The sequence below is a fragment of the Ovis canadensis genome, chromosome 9 (genome assembly GCF_042477335.2).
Source record: "Ovis canadensis isolate MfBH-ARS-UI-01 breed Bighorn chromosome 9, ARS-UI_OviCan_v2, whole genome shotgun sequence".
NCBI classification, from domain to species: domain Eukaryota; kingdom Metazoa; phylum Chordata; class Mammalia; order Artiodactyla; family Bovidae; genus Ovis; species Ovis canadensis.
The window spans coordinates 73,796,132-73,816,374 of record NC_091253.1 but is presented as its reverse complement, the minus strand read 5'-3'; the positions used below and the strand labels follow the sequence as shown (position 1 = coordinate 73,816,374).

Here is a 20,243-nt window from a genome sequence, read left to right as displayed (position 1 = left end):
ATTTTAATTGATATTATCACTTTCTAATCTATTACTGCTTCAAGTTTCTACTTTGAGCATTTCACCAACATCATACACATTATTTTAAAATTCACAACTACAATTACTTCTCTCTTATTTCCTTAATCCTTTTCAATCTGCAGAATTCACTCTGAATTCTGACTGAACCATTCCGTTGGAGCTGCTTTCTTTAAAATAACCAGATTAGGAAAATTTATTCTCAAACTCTTTTTTTTTCCTCTGTATTCATTCCCTAAAATGTGTCTACAGAATTTGTTTTGTTATCAGGAGTATCATTCTTGAAATGTTTTCTTCTTTTTCTTTCAGTAATGCCATACTGTTCTAGTTCCCTTAATTCTCATTCAATTTAGCTGTCCCCGTTGATGTGCCTATTCCTATTTTCCTTTTAAAAATGTAAGTTATTCATATCTGTTCTGCACTCTCTAGTCTATCTGCATATTTTTCTGAACTGTCTTCAGCACTCCCCACATTCAGTTCTCATTTGTATAAATGTCATTATCACTCTTTCTTCTAATCATAATTCTTCACTTTCAACAACCTAGTGATAATTCTATTTGTGTGTTTTCTAAAGTATTTTCTTTTGATTATATACTTACAGAAAATATGCTGGAAAATTTTTCTGCAGCCAGGTATTTATTCTCCTCTTGGGTAATCGCAGTATGTATTGCAGTATTTTAAGGTGCAGAGACATTCTTCAAAAGAAATGATTTTCTTTGATCAAATCAGGTGTTCTAGTGGTTTCACCAGAATCCCTCTCCCTGCTGTTGTTTAGTTCCTAAGTCATGTCCAACTCTTTTGTGATCCCTGGCTCCTCATCCATGGGATTTCCCAAGCAAGAATATTCGAGTGGATTGCCATTTTCCTCTCCAGGGGATCTTCCCAACCCAGGGATTGAACCTGCTTCTCCTGAATTGGCAGGTGGGTTCTTTACAGCTGAATCACCTGGGAAGCCTCTTTCTTTCTCATAAAATCCTGCTATTTGCCACCAGAAATTTGGCTTCACAGAAAACACACTGCAGGATGGTATTCTAAGTGAAGTTCCAAATTCCAGATAGAATTTCTCTGGATGGTTCTATTATGTTCCCATTAACTAACTAACCTAGTTTCAAAATATTGGTGTTATCTTTTCTTCTGTTCCCAATAGTCTAAACCTAACCACTCAATAAAATTGGTTAATTCTATTTTAACAAGACTCATACAGTCACTCCTCTTTCTTCCCATTTCCATGAATATTAGCCTACACTGCAGACTACGTTTTTGTCTCAGAAACAAAATTTCAAAACATAATTTTTATTTAGTTTTCTTATTTTCATAAGTTTAAGCCATGATATTTTAAATTTCCAAATTAAAATTTTCACTGGTAAAGCTAGTGAAGAATAGAAATAATTATATATATCATACTGACATTTAAAAGAAACCTTCTAATACATCACTATAATTACTCTAACAAGAAGGATTTCATCCTTCATGGAAGTATATATTAGATTGCTCTTAGGATGCTTAAAATCATAAAATATTTTGATTATCTTCATTAATTAATTAATTTATTTAATAAAACTTTGGAGGTGTTCAATTATGCCTGAGTTCATGACATGTATGGGAATATATAAAGATAAACACAGCTATGTCAGGCCATTATGCACACATGCATGTTTGTGTGTTCATTCCAAGTAAAACAACTGATTACTCTGGAGGAAAACTTACCCAGTGAAAGCTACCAAATAAGCGGAAAAAAGAAAAAATACCATGTAACAAAGTGCTTCTGTTGAATAAAGCATGACATATATAGGTGACTATGGCTATAAGCTATACAAGACTGGATTAAGATATTTATTTATTCCGGACATATATGTTGTGTTTACTATACCTGGTCTCAGGAATACTTCTCTCACCCCTCATTAACATATGCACAGATTAATTGCCACTTTAGGTCTTTATTCAACTACCTTAATTCCCCCTATGTCTGTGTTGGTGAGGTGTTATATAGAACACAGTGGTTTAGACTTCATGATTTGAAATTGCACAGCATGGATTCAAACTCTTTCCTATTTATTAAGCTAACTTTTAGTAAGAAGTTAAAAATTTTTCCAACCACAGCAATGGTAGAAAATAGTTTTATCCTAAGAGTTGTGAAAATTAGATTAAAGTGTCTTGACACATAATACTTCCTCAGTCAGTGTTATCAGCTATTAAGTATTTATTATCATATCATCCATTTATCTCTCAGATATTGACTTTCTGTTAAATTATGTATGTAGTGTATAGTTATTTTGGCCCACAGATTTCTATAAGGTTGTGCATTAATTTTCTGTTGCTGCTATAGCAAATTATCACAGACTTTTTGGCTTAAAATAACTTAATTTTTTTAATAATTTAAATTTTATTAAGCTACAAATAGCTGTGAAAAGAAAAGTGAAAAGCAAAGGTGAAAAGGAAAGATAAACTCATTTGAATGCAGAGTTCCAAAGAATAGCAAGGACAGATAAGAAAGCCTTCCTCAGCGATCAATGCAAAGAAACAGAGGAAAACAACAGAATGGGAAAGACTAGAGATCTCTTCAAGACAGTCAGATACCAAGGGAATATCTCATACAAAGATGGGAACAATAAAGGACAGAAATGATAGGGACCTAACAGAAGCAGAAGATATTAAGAAAAGGTGGCAAGAATACACAGAACTGTACGAAAAAGATCTTCATGACCCAGGTAATCACGATGGTATGATCTCTCACCTAGAGCCAGACATCCTGGAATGTGAAGTCAAGTGGGCCTTAGAAAGCATCACTACGAATAAAGCTAGTGGAGGTGATGGAATTCCAGTTGAGCTATTTTAAATCTTAAAAGGTGATGCTGTGAAAGTGCTGCCCTAAATATGTCAGCAAATTTAGAAAACTCAGCAGTGGCCACAGGACTGGAAAAGGTCAGTTTCCATTCCAATCCCAAAGAAAGGCAATCCCAAAGAATGTTCAAACTACCACACAATTGCACTCATATCACAAGCTAGTAAAGCAATACTCAAAATTCTCTAAGCCAGGCTTCAGGAATACATGAATCGTGAACCTCCAGATGTTCAAGCTGGTTTTAGAAAAGACAGAGAAACCAGAGATCAAATTGCCAACATCCACAGGATCATAGAGAAAGCAAGAGAGTTCCAGAAAAATGTCTATTTCTGCTTTATTGACTATGCCAAAGCCTTTGACTGTGTGGATCACAATAAGCTGTGGACAATTCTGAAAGAGATAGGAATACCAGATCACTTGACCTGCCTCTTGATAAATCTGTATGCAGGTCAGGAAGCAACAGTTAGAACTGGACATGGAACAACAGATTGGTTCCAAATAGGAAAAGGAGTATGTCAAGGCTCTATATTGTCACCCTGTTCATTTAACTTATATGCAGAGTACATCATGAGAAATGATGGGCTGGAACAAGCACAAGCTGGAATCAAGATTCCTGGGAGAAATATCATAACCTCAGATATGCAGATGAAAAAACACCCTCGTGGCAGAAACTGAAGAAGAACTAAAGAGCCTCTTGATGAAAGTGACAGAGGAGAGTGAAAAAGTTGGCTTAAAGCTCAACATTCTGAAAACTGAGATCATGGCATCTGGTCCCATCACTTCATCTCAAATAGATGGGGAAACAGTAGAAACAGTGTCAGACCTTATATTTTGGGGCTCCAAAATCACTGCAGATGGTGACTGCAGCCATGAAATTAAAAGATGCTTACTCCTTCGAAGGAAAGTTATGACCAACCTAGACTGCATATTACAAAGCAGATACATTACTTTGTCAACAAAGGTCTGTCTAGTCAAAGCTATGGTTTTTCAGTAGTCATATATGGATGTGAGAGTTGGACTATAAAGAAAGCTGAATGCCGAAGAATTGATGCTTTTGAACTGTAGTGTTGGAGAAGACTCTTGAGAGTCCCTTGGACTGCAAGAAGATATAACCAGTCCATTCTGAAGGAGCTCAGTCCTGGGTGTTCATTGGAAGGACTGTTGTTGAAGCTGAAACTCCAATACGTTGTCCACCTGATGCGAAGAGCTGACTCATTTGAAAAGACCCTGATGCTGGGAAAGATTGAGGGCAGGAGGAGAAGGGGATGACAGATGATGAGATGGTTGGATGGCATCACCGACTCAATGGACATGAGTTTGTGTAAACTCTGGGAGTTGATGGACAAGGAGGCCTGGCACACTGTGGTTCATGTGGTTGCAAAGAGTCAAACGCGACTGAGTGACTTGAACTGAACTGAACTGAATAAGCATTTCTGAATGTCAGAAGTTCAAAATGGCTCTTACCATACAATGTTGGCCAGGCTGCATTCTTTTTGGAGGCCATAGGAGAGAATCTGCCTTATGTAGACTGCAGAGGCCACCTACACCCTTAGCTCATGGTTCCGTCCTCTTTTATCAGTATTAGCAGAATAATATTTTCACATTTCTCCTTCTGATTCTGACCTCTTCTAGAATGATCCTTGTGATTACTTTGGGCCAACTTGATAATCCAGGATGATCCTATCTCAAAAACCTTTATTTTAAACACATCTGCAAAATCCTGTCTACTTTGTAAAATATTTACACATTTCAGGGATTAAGAAGTGGACATCTTTGGGGGCCACTATTCTTTCTATCATATGCAGGATCGATAGCTTTTGTGTTATTTTTAGTTTCTACAGGGCTTAGTGTATATATTCTGCATCTGAGGGTACAATAATTGTTGAGCAGATAAATCAGTAATGGAAGAATGAATAGTGAATAATAGAAAATCTTAGAAATACCTGGATTTCCTTTAGTATTGCTGCTACTACTACTGCTGCTAAGTTGCTTCAGTCATGTCCGACTCTGTGCGACCCCATAGATGGTAGCCCACCAGGCTCCCCCGTCCCTGGGATTCTCCAGGCAAGAATACTGGAGTGGGTTGCCATTTCCTTCTTTATTGCTGTTACTACTTAATTATTCAAGCCAGAGCTTCCTGCACTCTGCTAAAGTAGCAAATAACTCTTGGAAGATTTTGGCTTTTCTATCTATTTTAAAAAGGCGTACCTACATATTATAAATCAGCTTGGGACATAGCTCCAATAAGAACTGTGCTCTCAGGACATGCTTCCATCATTTCTTAACCTCTCAACATGTATGTACTGTAAGCACAATGGTAAGACCATTTTGAATAAATGACATGTGTCAGGTGTGTTTCTTTGAGGTGAATGCTAAAGTTTTCATCTTGAGTTGTGATGCTGCTTAGAACATTCTAAGTTGTAATTTGAACTTGAACACCCTTTTCACTTAGCAGAATGTCAAATTTTTTTTCTGTATCAACTAAAGAGAGGCACTTAGCTCTAAATTCACAAAGGCTTAATATAATGTGTTTGATGTATCAGTTTAGATGCCAGCTATTTACATAGATTGTATTACTCATTGTACACCAACATCTTGCTTTAAGCTACAGTAAAAGAGCTTTGCATTTGAATGTTTTATTTACTAACTGCTCAGAGTTGATAGTCAATATTCAGTTTCTACAGTTTCACAAAGCTCAGTGGAATTTTTGCTCATCCATTTAAACTTTAATCATGGCAAAGCAGTACATAGATAATGATTTATTGGTTCAAAATAGAACCATGAAATGACATGAAAAAATGTTCATATCTTGATTGAAATATGAACATTTACAAGGTTATTATATTTAATTCACTTCATGTCAGCAGCACAAATAGAGTTTTCAGTGTTATATCCCTGTATTCATTTGCATCACAGACTCTCAGACTGAAGGCTGTTGTCTCAAGCAGTTCAGACAGCTGTAGGCAGAAAACTCTGTATGTGACATTGCTTGTTATTTACATTTTTTATAGATCAATCTAAAATTTAAAATTTTTATAATCAGCTAGAGTTATTTGTTTGAAAGAACACTCCCTATACCATGATACTGACTTAAAACTCTTTAACAGAATTGAATTATATAAGAAATATCCTCAGTGGAAGTTTTACTAAGTTCAAACCTGTCTATAGGATGCTTTATTTGGAATGTAGACATTTTGGTAAACATGAAATTTATGATCACATATACAAAAATACTGATAGATGTAGTTACCAAGCAGATTTTTTTGGTTCCTTAGTTAATGCCTATGGAAAGGAGTAATAGAATTGCCAAGAATATTGTTAAGTATATCCAGAGGCTAATTCTTACTTATATCCCAAAAACAAAAGGGAAAAAACCAAAGCCTGTTGAAAAATTGTGGGAAATTGGACCTGCTTTTGGAGAAGGCAATGGCAACCCACTCCAGTACTCTTGCCTGGAAAATCCCATGGACAGAGGAGCCTGGTAGGCTGCAGTCCATGGGGTCGCAAAGAGTTGGAGACAACTGAGTGATTTCACTTTCACTTTTCACTATCATGCATTGGAGAAGGAAATGGCAACCCACTCCAGTGTTCTTGCCTGGAGAATCCCAGGGACGGTGGAGCCTGGTGGGCTGCCATCTATGGGGTCGTGCAGAGTCGGACACAACTGAAGTGACTTAACAGCAGCAGGACCTGCTTTAGTGTAAAGGAGGTAATCCAGAAGGTGACCTCTGTTTTCCTTTCTTGTTGTTCTTGTTGAGTTGCTCAGTTGTGTTGGACTCTTTGCGACCCCATGGATGGCAGCATGCCAGGCTTCCTTGTTCTTTACTGTCTCCCAGAGCTTGCTCAAACTCACGTCCATCAAGTCAGTGATGCCATGCAAGCATCTCATCCTCTGCGGTCACCTTCTCCTCCTGCCTTCAATCTTTCCCAGCATCTGGGTCTTTTCTAATGAATTGGCTCTTTGCATCAGGTGGCCAAAGTATTAGAGTTTCAGCTTCAGCATCAGTCCTTCCAATGAATATTTAGGACTGATTTCCTTTAGGATTGACTAGTTTGATCTCCTTGTAGGCCAAGGGACTCTCAAAAGTCTTCTCCAACACCACAGTTCAAGAGTATCAGTTCTTTGGTGCTCAGCCTACTTTATGGTCCAATTCTCACATCCATACGTGACTACTGGAAAAACCATAGCTTTGATGAAACAGACCTTTGTTGGCAAAGTAATGTCTCTGCTTTTTAATACACTGTCTAGGTTTGTCGTAGCTTCTCTTCCAAGGAGCAAGCATCTTTTAATTTCATGGCTGTAGTCATCATCAGCAGTGATTTTGGAGCCCAAGAAAATAAAGTCTGTCACTATTTCCATTGTTTTCTTATCTATTTGCCATGAAGTGATGGGACCAGATGCCATGATTTTTTTGAATGTTGAGTTTTAAGCCAACTTTTTCACTCTCTTCTTTCACCTTCAACAAGAGACTCTTTAGTTGCTTTTAGCTTCCTTCTGTAATGGTGGTATCATCTACATATCTGAGGTTATTGATATTTCTCCTGGCAGTCTTGTTAGAAGTTTACACTTCATCTAGCTTGACATTTGAAATGATGTACTCTGCATATAAGCTAAATAAGCAAGTTACCATATACAGCATTGATGTACTCCTTTCCCCCTTTTTAACCAGCCTTTGTTCCATATCCGGGCTACCTGTTGTTTCTTGACCTGTATACAGGTTTCACAGGATACAGGTAAGGTGGTCTGGCACTTGCATTGTTTTAAGATTTTTCTGCAGTTTGTTGTGATCCACACAGTCAATGGCTTGAACATTGTCAATGAAGCAGAAGTAGATGTTCATCTGGAATTCTCTTGCTTTTTCTATGATCCAACAGATGTTGGCAGTTTGATTCCTCTGGCTTTTCTAAATGCAGCTTGAACATTTGGAATTTCTCAGTTCATGTTCTGTTGAAGCCTAGCTTGGAGAATTTTGAGCATTACTTTTCTGTCTTCCTAATGTTATCTTAAGCACCACTGCGCTATTATAGGTTTTGGGGGATGCTTGTAGTCCCATCAGTTGATGCTGTCACTGTGCTTCTGCAGTGAACCATTCTTTCATTTTCCTTCCCAGTGTTACAGTTCATTATTTTTCCGGAGATATTTAGAACATTTTGTCTCTGGACACTGACATGGGCCCTTTGGAAATGTCTTTTGAAAAACCTGAATACCACCATCCCTTGGTTTTCTGAAAAAGTAGCTTACTTTGGAAAACAACTGCAGATGTCAGAAACATGATTCTTACAGTTTTTCAGGGGAACTCTCTCTTTATACCAATCACATTTATATCAATTACAGGAGACATGGGGGGAATCCCTGGGTTGGGAAGATTGTCCAGAGGAGGGCATGGCAACCAACTCCAGTATTCATGCCTGAATTCCTTGAACAGGCAGGCTCCAGTCCATAGTGTTACAGAGTCTGACACAACTGAAACAACTGAGCACACACACATTTATTTAATCCAGAAGGAGCCTAATGGAGTAACCAAATGTCACAGTTTCCTCCTCACAGTCCCGTTTTGCCCCTGTTACCTCATATAATTATTAATAGCTCTTCCAGATGGTGAAGTGGTAAAGAATCCACCTGCATTGTAGGAGACAGAGGTTTGATCCCTGGGTCAGGAAAAGATCTGGAGTAGGAAATGTAACCCACTTCAATATTCTTGCCTGGAAAATTCCATGGACAGAAGAATCTAGTAGGCTATAGTCTATAGGGTCTCAAAGAGTTGGACAGAACTGAGAGACTGAACACATACACACACACCTGATACTCACAAACATTTCCTAATAGGATGATAAATTATATGATCACATAAAATTTAACAGCCTAATACTTAAAATCCTAAAAAAACCTTCATTGTTGAGAAGAAAATGCTTCCTGAACTAAAAAGATTCCTAGAATTTGTGCAACTTTTACTATCCTATTAGAAAAAGAGTCATGAATTTTGAAGAACAATCTTTGAGAACTGACCTATTTGATGTGTATATTGCTTGGTCTAGTCTGACAGTTTCATTAAATTGGTGTAATTTTCTTTGGCAGAAAAGTGATTGTATCTAATTTCAGAGCCAAATCTCTTGAGAATCCTAAGCTAACAATTGCAATATGAGAAGCTTATCAACTATTTAAATTTTATGTTAAGGATTTGTTGCAGTTAATGGAATTTTTTAAAGATTTTAAAATTTTAGAGAAGAGTGAAATAGGAGACATTTGCTTATAAATTACTATGCTGAGGGAACATTACAAACTCCAACATTAAAAGGATTTTATACTTGTGTTTGCCTACCATCAATGTTCTTGACTTTATATGTTTATTATCATCTAGTAATATGTATAATTTTTTAATGAAATGACATAGCTGAATTAATATTAATGGTAACCAAATTAAAACACAAGAATCCACTGGTTTTGTTTGTATCTGCATTATAGTTTAATAGCACTGTGGACTTGAGGAAAATAGTGATAGAACACATGATTTTTCCCCTACAGAAATCGTGGCATCAAAAACAACATCACAATCACCATAATTAATAACAGTACCTGTCATAGTCCTGACAGGGAACAGAAGTAAATCTCAAATGGGGTATTTTGAAGAGAGTTAGATAAAGGAGCAATTTTCAAAAGTTAGAGAGGAAGTGCAGTCAGGTATAGAGAAACCACAAGAGATAATTCAACATTGTGGGCTTGTAACAGAAGGGCTGTTATGACCCAGAAACTCCCAGATAGTGAGTCCAGGGAATAATCAAGCCTCACTTTTCCAATTTTACTTCTGGTTCTCCCTAATGGCCGAAGTCACCAGAGTTTGAGAAGTCTTACCATACAGACTTCAATCTCCCAGATCAGGGAGTAGGGTGGAAACTCATGCAGAGTAGTTCTTTAGGAGAAAATATAGGACATCTAGCAGAAACTCTCAGAGGAGGCAATGGCAACCCACTCTAGTACTCTTGCCTGGAAAATGCCATGGAGAGAGGGGCCTGGTAGGCTGCAGTCCATGCGGTCACTAAGAGTTGGACACGACTAAGAGACTTCACTTTCACTTTTTACTTTCATGCATTGGAGAAGGAAATGGCAACACACTCCAGTGTTCTTGCCTGGAGAATCCCAGGGACGAGGGAGCCTGGTGGGCTGCCATCTATGGGGTCGGACATGACTGAAGTGACTTAGCAGCAGCAGCAAAAACTCTCATCAACTTATCAGGACTGACTTCTTTGAACACTTACTGGATATATATGCCAAGTAACTTAATCTATACAACAATGATATAAAATTGTGCATTTCCTCTCATTTTATAGATGAAACTCAAAGTATTTAAGTAAATTTTTCAAGGTTGTAACTTTACTAATAGGAAAATTTTCATAAAATGCAAATCTGTTTAAAAACACTAAGCACATTACATTCCTTGAAGGTTTCAGATAGCTGATGCAGACTGGCATAACTGGTGGAACTCTCTCTAGTCCTTCAATGCATGGATTGGAAGTTCTTAACCTGGTAGTTTACAAAGGCTTATTTTCAGGTGGTCAGGGGTTCGCATTGGTGCAGATGGCTTTTAATTGTTGATGCCTGGGTATGTGCGTATGTGCTGTCATGTCCCACTCTTTGTTTCTCTTTGAACTGTAGCCCACCTGGCTCCTCTGTCCATGGGATTATCCAGGCAAGAATACTGGAGTGGATTGCCATGCCCTCCTCCAGGGGATCTTCCTGATCCAGGGTTGGAACCCACATCTCCTGTGTCTCTTGCATTGCACGAGGATTCTTTACAGCTTAAACCACTGGGTAGGGGTCTTTAATCCTCAGAAAACATGCCATTTTGTTATTCAAGCTTGAATGTAGCTTTAGAAGTTTTGTCCACAGAGGAGTTTCTCAGCCTTGGCACTATCGACTATTAGGGCTGGACAATTGCTTGTTGCGTGTATGGGGAAATTTCCTGTGCATTGTAGTATCCCACTAAACATCAGTAGTACATTCCTTCCAGCTGTGACAATCAAGAATGTCTCTGGATGTTGATAAGTGTCCTAACATTAATTGGGGAAATTCTTGGTCATTATTTCCTCAAATATTTCTTCTGGTCTTTTTCTTTTTAGTGTTTTCATTAAACCTATATTTCAACTAGTATATATGTCCCACAGTTGTTGGATATCTTGTTCCAGGTTTTTAGTCTTTTTTTTTTCACTTTTGAAAGTTTCTATCAACATATTATCAAATTCAGAGATTCTTTCCTCAGTTGTGTCCAGTCTACTAATGAGCCCACCCAAGGCACTCTTCATTTCTTTTATATCTTTTGTTTTGTAGCATTTCTTTTTTATTCCTTCTTAGGATTTCCATCACTCTGTTTATATTATCCTTCTGTTTTTAAATGTGGTATACTTTTCTTTCTTAGAACTCATACCATGTTAATCATAGTTGTTTTAAGTTCCTGGTCTGATAGTTTCACCATTCCTGCCATATATGCTTTTGGCTCTGATGGTTACTGTCTTCAAACTGTCTCTTTTCTGTTTAGTATGCCTTGTAACTTTTTAATTGAAATCAGCCATGATATGCTAGGTAAGAGGAACTCTGATAAATAGGATTTTAATGATATGGTGGTAAAGTGTGGGGGGAGGGAAATGTTCTATATTTCAAGATTAGTTCTCAGTCTTTTAGTGAACCTGTGCCCCAAGCTGTGAACTTTACAAGTGCCTTTAGTTCCCCATTCTCCTTATCTGTCTCTGCCTTCAGTAGAAGAAAGATGGCTAGAGAGGGCTGAGGTGATATATTTCTTTTCTCCCAGGTCAATTAGGCCCTGAGGAGCCCCAATAGATTAGCCTCAGATTTTAAAATGTTTCCTTATCGGTAGGCCTTACTAGACCTTGAGCCTCAGTATATGTTTATTGTGATACATCAGCATATGCTAAATGAGACACCCATAGGTGCCATGACAATTCCATGGCTGACCATAAAAGGTCCTAAAGTAGGTAGTGGCACAATTCGTGGATATCCCCACCTTCCTCAAAATAGCTGGAATACTTCTCCCATTCATTAGTCTATGAAATTACCCACCAATATAAAAAATGCAACCCCATACCCTAGTACTTTTTGCCTCCGAGATGGCCCACAGTCTATCTATAAATTGTGTACCTCCCAGGATAACTTCTTTCTCTTCTTGCAGGAAAGAATTCATGAGCTTGCATGGGGTGACTCTTTGCCACCCCATGGATTGTAGCCTGCCATAACTGTCCATGGGCATTCTCCAGGCAAGAATACTGGAGTGAGTTGCCATGCTCTCCTCCAAGGGAACAAAAAGTTTTAAAACACTTGCTGTGAGAACTTGGTAGAGCTCCAGGAAGTAAAATGTGGTCACTATTTTACACTCACACTCAAAAAATGTGGTGACCCCCTATTACTTGGCTCCACTGAAATTTTTAATGCTCAGATTTTTTCATGCTGAGCTTCCAACAATCCACAATTACAGTTCAGGTTTTCCTGCTTCAGCACTGGTTCCTGAAGCGGTTTCTGCTCATGGGTCTCCTCTTAGTCAGTAGTGATTCTTTTTATCCAGTTGTCTGTCTCTCCTATTTTGATGAAAGTGATTTGTCTTTTGACTTCACTTCTCTGACAGATTTAAGAAGAATTGTTGAGTTTTTCAATTTGTTCTGGTTTTTATTTGTTAGAGTGTATTGATGGCTTCCTTGCATGCTGGAGCAGAAACTGGAAGTCTGGGGACTGCTTTTTTAACTAAGGGTAAATTTAATGACTTTGTGGAGGTGAGGCTAGACTTTACAAATGGCCTGAGATAAATGGCAAGTATACACGAAGGGCCTTAAGCAAGGCTTGCAGGCTACAGCTTGATAATGAACTCTATTTGGAGTGTGTATGTATGTGTGCACTTGCATGTGTACACGTGTGTTAACACATGTACACACATGCACCCTAGCTTTAGCTGATGTGTGGCTGGCAGAGATGGCTTAAATAAAACTAAGGCAAGCATTTAAGCAGGGTTTCATATTGCTGCAGAGTATTAAGGAAGCCCTAACTCTTAGATTTTAGTGCTAGGCATTCTTGGGCAACTTTAGATAGGTGGCTCTAATTTAATTCTACACTTATATTTAGAGGTAACTATGAATCGACTAGAAAACTTTGGGTTCATATGGTTTATTCATAGATTCTTAGGCATCACTCTTTATTCCTTGAAATCAAATTGGTTCTCATTCACCACCCATAAAAAGTGGTTGATTATGAAATAGTGATATACTGTCTATTAAAATAATGTGTCATTTTTATGACATCAAGTAGAGAAACAAATTATTGCAAAATAATATAGCAGCATTAATAGTCTGGGTCTGGAATACTTTGAATCTTTAGAGTCAGATTTGCTTAAAAACGGAGACAAAACTAGATGGATTTAAGAGTGCTTCAGTCTTATGATTAGGATGAAAATGGTACAGGAATAAAAACAAAATAAAACAGATCAGGCTGATTAAATTGGAGGAAGAGAGAGATTCTTAAGGAAAAGATTGAGATCTAATCTATCTTAGAGGACAGCTTAGAAGTACCTAAGAGGAAAATTATATCTTGAAGTTCAGTCTAAACTGATAAGCACTGGTACATAACTACTTTTTAAAAGGCCATTAAAATAAAGAAGCATTTTAAATGCAATTGAGAAATAGTGACTAATGCCCAAAGAAATTTAACAGGGAAGAACAAAATATTCCAGAGTAGATGGAAATGACTCCCACAAAGAATATCAGGGTTCAAGAAACCATTGAGAGACACCCTTGAAAGCTATGACTTAAGGATCCATGCTAAGAAGAACAGCCCATTAAAGATTATTACAAGCATAGCTAGAAGTTAAAAACTCTAGATATATTTGAGAGAGGAAGGTCTGAGGATTGGAATATAGACATTAAAGGTGGGGATGATGAGATCACTTGTATCTTGGGAGAACATGCCCAGGCTGAGAGAAGATACAACAAAGTTATCAATGACAGATAAAGTCTGTGTCTGAAATAGACGTTGAGCTGAAGCAAGAGTACCTCCCAGCTAGAGCTATGCAACTTAGGAAAGTAGAGGAAAATCACATTTATTAGATATATTTGGCATTGAATAATAATTTCTGAAGCTCTGAAGGAATTGTGCCCATTCCAGTGGGAGACCCCAGGGACAGTGGCTGAAAGAATACTTGCTCTCTCCAGATGCTGGGATACCCTCCGAAACATGTGACTTAGAAGGACTTAGAACCTATGCTCTGACTTTTCTCTTCCTCCAATGGTTTCCCCAGAAGCCCACATGGTTTACTCTCAAAGATGCCTAACGAGTCATTTGCTTAAATGGGACCTTTTCAATGGGGCTTAGCCTTACTACTCTATTTATTTTATTTTATTTTATTTTTATTTTTATTAATTTTTATTTTTACTTTATTTTACTTTACAATACTGTATTGGTTTTGCCATACATTGACATGAATCCACCACGGGTGTACATGTGTTCCCAAACATGAACCCCCCTCCCACCTCCCTCCCCATAACATCTCTCTGGGTCATCACCGTGCACCAGCCCCAAGCATGCTGTATCCTGCATCGGACATAGACTGGCGATTCGATTCTTACATGATAGTACACATGTTACAATGCCATTCTCCCAAATCATCCCACCCTCTCCCTCTCCCACAGAGTCCAAAAGTCCGCTATACACATCTGTGTCTTTTTTGCTGTCTTGCATACAGGGTCATCATTGTCATCTTTCTAAATTCCATATATATGTGTTAGTATACTGTATTGGTGTTTTTCTTTCTGGCTTACTTCACTCTGTATAATCGGCTCCAGTTTCATCCATCTCGTCAGAACTGATTCAAATGTATTCTTTTTAATGGCTGAATAATACTCCATTGTGTATATGTCCCACAGCTTTCTTATCCATTCATCTGCTGATGGATGTCTAGGCTGTTTCCATGTCCTTGCTATTATAAACAGTGCTGCGATGAACATTGGGGTACATGTGTCTCTTTCAATTCTGGTTTCCTCAGTGTGTATGCCCAGCAGTGGGATTGCTGGGTCATAAGGTAGTTCTATTTGCAATTTTTTAAGGACTCTCCACACTGTTCTCCAAAGTGGCTGTACTAGTTTGCATTCCCACCAACAGTGTAAGAGGGTTCACTTTTCTCCACACCCTCTCCAGCATTTATTGCTTGCAGATTTTTGGATCACAGACATTCTGACTAATGTGAAGTGGTACCTCATTGTACTCTATTTAAAACTATCATCTATTGCTCTTATGGTTTTTACTTAGTACATGTCTTCTTTTTTCCCCAATAGTACATTTGAAAACTTTATATAACTTATTTAATATTATTATGAATTGCTTATTTGTCACATTATCTAGAATATAAGATTCATGACAGCAGAGAGATTTGATATGTTTTATTAACTAGTGTATCCTAAGATTTTAAGAAAGTGCCTGATACATAGGAGTCTCTCAGCAAATATTTGTTTAATGAATACATTTTGTACTTATGACACTTGGAAATAAACTATTACAACTTCTGTGACTCTACTGGCATCACACAATTCCAGAGAGGAATTACTAGCTCCTACCAAGCATAAAAACCCCTTTGACAGAAAATTAACAGATTGAGAGAATTGGCTGAATGATTTTAGGATTTAAATTAAGACTTTAAAACTTTAGTCATTAATTCACAAGAAGAGGATTTTATTTTCAACTTTAATTTATGGCATACTTAACATCATTGCAGTTTAATCTTTGAATTTCTTCCTAAAAAGTAATAGAAAATTTGTATTAAATTATAATGTATCCCAGCATTTTGACAAAGTTTTTGTTGTTAAAAAATACTTGGACATCTTTTTTACTAGAGGTTCCTAATGTTATTTGAATTTATTGAGTTCAGTCTGATATAATATCAATTCTAATTGATATAACATTATGAATAATATGATTGGACTTAATTTGCTTTAAAAATAGTACAAAGAATAAATTTTTTACTAACAGTATAGACTGCTCTTGGAATTAATGTAGTGAATATACTGTTTTGATTCATTTCAGAACATTTGGGTGGCAAAATCTAAACCAAATACTGATACTCTTAGGAAGATAAAGAAAGCAGCATTTGCAGAAGTTTAGTGAAGTGGACTCATGATAGGTAGATGAAATACTAAGCAGATAAACTACTAATTACTTGGGGCGGGGAAATTCTTCGATGTTCTTTAACACTGAGCTTCCTTGTACGGTCCAATGTGGCAAGGGTGGGGAGGGATATTAGGAAATGATAAAGGAACACTTTCCCATGTATTTTTTTCCCTTAAATGGAGCCCCAGACCTTTCTTCACCTTTACTCACTTCTCCTTAAAGATGTGTTGTAAATTACTCTATGGATAATTTTGAGAAAAATAAATGAATATACTTAGCTCACCTATCTTCTTTCTTGGAGATTAACCAGCACACAGAGAACACAATTTCTCTCTGTTCTTCCTTCTCAGCAGAGGAGTGTCCAGGTCTAACATGATAGTGACTGGTTGGGTAATTTTGGCGATTTAGTTGGGATGTCCCATTTTGTGCTAAACGAAGGTACCCTGGAGAAGGAAATGGCAACCCACTCCAGTATCCTTGCCTGGAAAATCTCATGGACAGAGGAGCCTGGTGGGCTGCAGTCCATGGGGTCGCAAACAGTTGGGCACGACTGAGTGACTAACACAAGCTACACCCTCCTCATTAGTCTTCATTAGTATCAAGGATAGTATGTTAGCCTCTACCTTTATTCTTTGTTATTTAGACCTAGGTGGAGAAGAGACTTTTTATTTATTTCCTTTCTCTGGCTCAGATGGGAAAGAATCTGCCTGCAGTGCAGGAGACCTGGGTTTGATTCCTGGATCTGGAAGATCTCCTGGAGAAGAGAATGGCTACCCACTCCAGTATTCTTGCTTGGAGAATTCCATGAACTGAGGAGCCTGACGGGCTACAGTCCATGGGTCACAAAGAGTCAGACACGACTAAACGACTAACACTTTCACTTCTAATGAATCCAAAAAAAGTGTTTTCTTGCTGGTTACCTGCTAGGGTGAGAAGCCCTCATTTTGAGATTTATAATGGTGAGAAGATGACTCCATTTTCTCATTTGTCCTCTATCGTGTTCTCCTAAAGCATCTTGGATCTTACTTCTTTTGCCCTCTGGTACATGGCTGAAGCAACTTAGCATGTACACACACAACCTTTTAAGTCCATCCACTCTGAGCACAGCTAATTCAATGGCTTTATGTCTCTCTCTCCAAGGGCCAGTACGAAAGTATGAGACAGGCTGCTCCAGTCCTGCCAGGATTATTTCACTAGAACTGAAAGTATAAGTAAAAGCTTTTACTTAATGGTTGTGCAAATATGTAATGTGATTACAACCTGAGAGAAAGGTTTAAAACTTTGCTTTCTAACTTCATTTCAATATAGTCCTTTGTTAAGTCTTTCTTCCTGAGACTCCTCAGAATCCCCTAAAGAAAGGTCCCTTTTCTGTGCATTAGAAAGAATATAAATTTCTGAAACTATTTTCTGCCCAGATGAAATGCTCTATTTCTGTATCCATTATTCTGCAGCATTATTCACTGCTTGGCCTTCATGTAATGTAGTTCATGAGGAGTGTGCACGTCTCAACTAGAGGCCATTTGACATGTGAGAATACATTGTCAAAACGACTGCTGCTGGTGCTAATTTGCTTCAGTAGTGTCCGATTCTGTGCTGCCCCATAGACGGCAGCCCACTAGGCTCCTCTGTCCCTGGGATTCTCCAGACAAGAATACTGGAGTGTGTTGCCATTTCCTTCTCCAATGCATGAAAATGAAAAGTGAAAGTGAAGTCACTCAGTCGTGCCCAACTCTTAGCGACCCCATGGACTGCAGCCTACCAGGCTCCTCCATCCATGGGATTTTCCAGGCAAGAGTACTGAGTGGGTTGCCATTGCCTTCTCCGTCAAAATGACTATAAGTTATTTTTAAAATGACTAGACAATAGTACTGCTATTTTTGGTGGACTGGAAGATGCTAATTATACCATGATAAGAGGACAATCCCATCCAAATGTCACCTCATTAATTAAAACAAAATAAGTTGTTTCAAGTTTGGGGTATCATGAATCATGTTGGGATGATCATTGTTGCAGTTGCCTTTCCCTGCACAGTAGTGAAATGGTTGAGATATAGGATACACTTTTTGTGATCTAGTACATAATACCAGTCAATTTTCCCAAGTGGTTGTATAAAATTTATATTTCCATGGGCATTGTATGAGTGTTCCAAAAGCTCTATAACCTTGTTTCCACTTAGTGTTTCAATCTCTTTATTTATTCATCTTTAGGTTTAGCTGTATTACTGGCTATATAAAGTTATTTTGACTTGAATTTATCTGAGGACTAATGTGGCTGAGAAAATGTTCACATGTTTTGGGGGATTTACCTCAAACTGTTTTGAAATTCCTATTCAAAATTCTTCTCCCACTTTATTTTTTGTTTCTTTCAGTTTTATTAAAATATAATTGATTTGTAGCACTATATAAATTTAAGGTATTCAGCATAAAGGTTTGACTAAATACACTATGAAATGGTTACCACATTTAGTTTGCTGATCATCTATCATCTCATATAGATACAAAAAAAAAGAAAGACTTTTTTTGTGTGTGATGAGAACTCAAGATATACTCTCAACTTTCATATATAACATACAGCAGCATGAACTGTATTTGTCATATTGTACTTTACATCGTGGTACTAATTTATCTTGTAACTGAAAGCTTGTACCTTTGACCACTTTTGTCACCATACAGAAAGATGACACTTTTATTGACTGTGTTCTGGATTGCTGTATATTTCATTTTCATGACTCATTTACTTCTTCTCCCATTTTATGTACTGCCTTTTACTCTTTAAATTTTATCATTTAATCAATCAATGTTTAATAATTTACCAGTTTTACTTTTTTAAACAAAAGTATGTATTACTTAGCATTTTTAAATAAATTCAAAATGTTTTAATACTTTTCTAGTGATTTCCTCTTTGATTCATGGGTTATTCAGAAGAGTGAGTTATTTAATTTCTATATTATTGGAGAATTTCCATATATCATGCTTCCATTGATTTTTAGATTAATTTTCTTATAACAAGAGAACATCTTTTTTTAATTTAGAAAATATTTTATTTCTTTTTTTTCCAGCTTTATTGAGGTGTATGTAATTATGTGTGTGTGCTCAGTTGCTCGGTCCTGTCCTACTCATTGCCACCCCATGGACTATAGCCCTCCAGTCTCCCCTGTCCATGAAATTTTCCAGGCAAGAATGCTAGAGTGGGTTGCCATTTCCTATTCCAGGGGATTTTCCTGACCCAGGGATCAAACCTGGATCTCTTGTGTCTTCTAAACTGGTAGGCATGTTCTTTACCAATGCACCCCTATATACCTCAATTAATTAATAAATAAAAGTTTATATATTCAAAGTATACAACATAATGACTTGATATACATATACCCTGTGAAATGATTCCCACAACCAGGTTAATTACCATATTCATCCCCTCATGGAGTTTACCATTTTTGTGTGTGTGTGTGATGAGAATACTTAAAGTCTACTCTTAGTAAATTTCAAGCGTAAAACAGAGTAGTAGCCATGCTATACATTATCCCTAAGATTTATTCACTCATCTTATAAGCCGTTGACCAGTATCTCTCCATTTAACCTACATTCAACTCCTGGTAACCACTGTTCTCTTCCAGTGATTTTTTATTTTATTTTATTTTTTTAGATTCCATGTACAAGCGAGATCATACATTGTTTGTCTTTCTGTCTGGCTTAACATAATATCCTCTGTGTCATCCATGCTGCATGAAGAGAAAGATTTCTTTCCTTTTCATGACTGAATAATATTCCAACGTGTCTATGTATCTACTATCATCTATCTATTTATTTAGATTCTGATGCTGGGAAAGAATGACAGCAGGAGGAGAAGGGGACAACAGAGAATGAGATAGTTGGATGGCCTCACCTACTCGATGGACATGAGTTTGAGCAAGCTCCAGGAATTGGTGATGGACAGCAAAGCCTGGTGTGCTGCAGTCCATTGGGTTGCAAGGAATCAGACATCAGTGAGTGACTGAAATGAACTGATCTATTTGTCTGTCTATGTCACATCTTTCTTATCCATTTATTCATGGACAGAGCCTTAGGTTGTTTCTATATCTCAGCTATTATGACTAGTGCTACCATAAACATGAGAATGCAGGTATCTCTTCAAAATAATGATTTTATTTCATTTAGATATAAATGGATATATATGCAGAATGGAATTGCTGAAATGTCTGGTAATTCTTTTTTTTTTTTTTTTTTGAGAAACCTC

At 37.4% G+C, this 20,243-nt stretch overlaps 1 long non-coding RNA gene across 1 annotated transcript in view; it reads left to right on the top strand.

The window, feature by feature from the left end:
- The window catches only part of LOC138446266 (uncharacterized), a 122,741-nt gene extending 102,749 nt beyond the window's left edge, over positions 1-19,992 (top strand). The window contains exon 3 of the long non-coding RNA XR_011259247.1: positions 19,819-19,992. This is a non-coding gene — a long non-coding RNA (uncharacterized lncRNA). The remainder of the gene's footprint in view (positions 1-19,818) is intronic.
- Positions 19,993-20,243: the final 251 nt, after the last annotated feature.